Below are 2,679 nucleotides of genomic sequence, written 5' to 3'. Positions count from 1 at the left end.
TTTCTGTCATAGGACCAACTTTTGCTCCTGGCTGTATGTTTCTTCCACCGCTACTGATTCTCCGACACAACTTTCCCCCCTGACTGTACGAAGGAAAGCAGACAGCAACATACACACTAGTCCTTTCGAGGCTGTATGTGTTAGGCTGTAACTAACATACCTAATCCGTGAGTCCAAGACAAGGGTAGTAAGCCATGAAAGCCCTCCGTATCACCACTTAAAAATATCTCACGGGCCTGACCGGGATTTGAACCCGGGACCTCTCGCACCCTAAGCGAGAATCATACCCCTAGACCATCAGGCCAGGTAGAAATAGTAAGCATTGTATACCTGTTGCTTACTATTATAGGTGATATTAATTGCCTTTTGACTGATGTATATGGAGATGGTAATGAAAGGAATACTGTATATTGAAATTGTTTAAGTTGTAGGTAAATAATAATGGTAGTAGTAGTAATAATGATAACTTAGTAATAGTAATAAATAACTTAGCAATTAAAAGTATCATCCAGCGGTAGCAGGAATAATTTAAAAAAAGATAATTAGGCTGAATGGGTTAATATTCTCAGTACATTTAACCCCTTCAGCCCGTCGACGTCTTATTCTGTTTAGCCTGACGATTTTATTCAACTTACAATAGACTTACGAACTGGAATAAATAGACAGCTGGATAGATAGATAGATGGATGTATAGATAGATAGATAGATAGATAGATGATTTTATTGAACTTGTGATAGAGTTTTCCAACACGAGATAGATATATAGATAGACAGTACATAGCCTTCCTTAACCCCTTCACTACCAGGCTTTCTCCTCAGCTGAATAAAATCGTCTGGCAAGAATAAAGGGAAACCACTTCCTCGCATTGAAGGGGTGTATTTGTTTATTATTTTCAGACGATTTTATTCACCAGGAGGGATTTGTGTCAGTAAAGGGGGTTTATTATAAGGCAATATCAAGCTGAATAAATCGCCTGGTAGCAAGAATTAGGTGCAGTTAGGCCTTCTCGGTCTGAGGGGGGGGGAGGGTGTATTATAAGGCAATATCGAGCTGAATAAATCGCCTGGTAGCAAGAATTAGGTGCAGTTAGGCGTTCTCGGTCTGAAGGGGTTAAGAGTACAGGGAATTACAGACGCCCCTTGTGCTGGAGAAGGACGCCTTCACGTGGTGGCACCAATATAAGCATGTGGTTCCTCTGCCGGGTTACAGATAAGTCCCTCAGTTCCATCCCTATGGCCTGGAAGGAGGATGGTGAACTGCAGGAGGGGAACTTCAGCCTGCAGTCCACCGGGGTCACATTGCATACGAACCTGGGAAGACTACTACTACTGTTACCACTACTACTACTACTACTGTTAATAATAATAATAATAATAATAATAATAATAATAATAGTAATAACAGGGTTGGTTTGTAATTTCTGGGGATTGACTCCCGTAGAGTTTATTGGTTTCATTAGTGCTATACTGTACTATACTATTTTTTTGTATATTCTTGCTATCTTCAGGCCATTTTATTCAATTTAGAACACATTTTTGTTTATTTATGTATTTATAAGTTTATTTATTTGAACTGGAGAGGTTAGGAACAGCCCGCATTAATTCCTCTTATTTCGCTGGTAGTCGCGTTAACTGAATAAACGGGTGAGATACCGTCTATGTCTGCTGTCTCCGGCCGATTTAATTTAGAAGAGAGAGAGAGCTATAATAAAGCAAAACAAGAAGTTCTCTAACATTATAATCAATAAAAAAAACATTAGACGCACACCGGAAACCTATATATAAAACAATAACAGTTAAAACTATGCATAAAAACCAATCTTATCTCCCCACTACCAGGGACGGAAGATGAGGAAGATTGATGCTCTACCCCTTTCATATTAACTTGGCCCAAATTTGTGTCTTTCTGCTGCTTATTTCACGTAGCTGAGTGACAAAGACTGTGCTACGGCTCTGCTTCCTTCTCCGTAGCACTTCTTCGTGACTAGCGTGAGTTTATAGTGTTAATCTGTTGTTGCGACTTAACACTGTAGTTGGAGGGCTGGCAGTTTTGGACCAGGTTAAAGTAAAAAGAGTATAGAATGTATATAATGAGGGACTTATTGATGAATGTGTGTGTGTGTGTGTGTGTGTGTGTGTGTGTGTAGGTTAGTATGCGTATGACTGCGTGTGAATTTGTTTGTGTACACTAGATATGTATCTTTCATCTGCGTCCTTGTGTGTGTGTGTGTGTGTGTGTGTGTTTGCGTTTGTGTGTATGTGTATGTGCGCGTTGATGTGTTTACGTTTGTGTGTGTGTGTGTGTGTGTGTGTGTACCCTGCAGGAGAAACAACAGGTGCTAACAAACAAAGGTAGAGAGGGGGGGAGGGGGGAGGAAAGAGACGGAGAGAAGAGGTGACGTGAAAAGGGCGGGTTGTGTCTTTTAATTCTCTCTCTCTCTCTCTCTCTCTCTCTCTCTCTCTCTCTCTCTTTATATATCCCTTTTCCTCCTTCCTGTCCGTCTCACCTTTGCTGCCTCTCAACATCAATCTCCTTGCCACTGAATACATGAATAGGTTACTAAGTTGTTCCATGATTTGTTAAGTATATACATGGTAGAGTGTATAGTGTTTATATTATTTACAAACCCCTACCTCCACTAATGCGTGTTTCAGATGCTTCAGTTTTTCCACCATGTA

At 40.4% G+C, this 2,679-nt stretch overlaps 1 non-coding gene across 1 annotated transcript; it reads right to left on the bottom strand.

Annotated features, from left to right (window-relative positions):
* Positions 1 to 232: 232 nt before the first annotated feature.
* On the bottom strand, positions 233 to 304 carry TRNAP-AGG (transfer RNA proline (anticodon AGG)). The gene has a single exon. It is a non-coding gene; the product is annotated as a tRNA-Pro (tRNA).
* Between the last annotated feature and the right edge of the window lie 2,375 nt (positions 305 to 2,679).

Source organism: Coenobita brevimanus, chromosome 49 (genome assembly GCF_032717465.1).
Source record: "Coenobita brevimanus isolate Jiangsu-jjx chromosome 49, ASM3271746v2, whole genome shotgun sequence".
Classification (NCBI taxonomy): Eukaryota; Metazoa; Arthropoda; class Malacostraca; order Decapoda; family Coenobitidae; genus Coenobita; species Coenobita brevimanus.
Note: the sequence above shows the minus strand (reverse complement) of the source record. Positions and strands in the feature narration are given on the sequence as shown.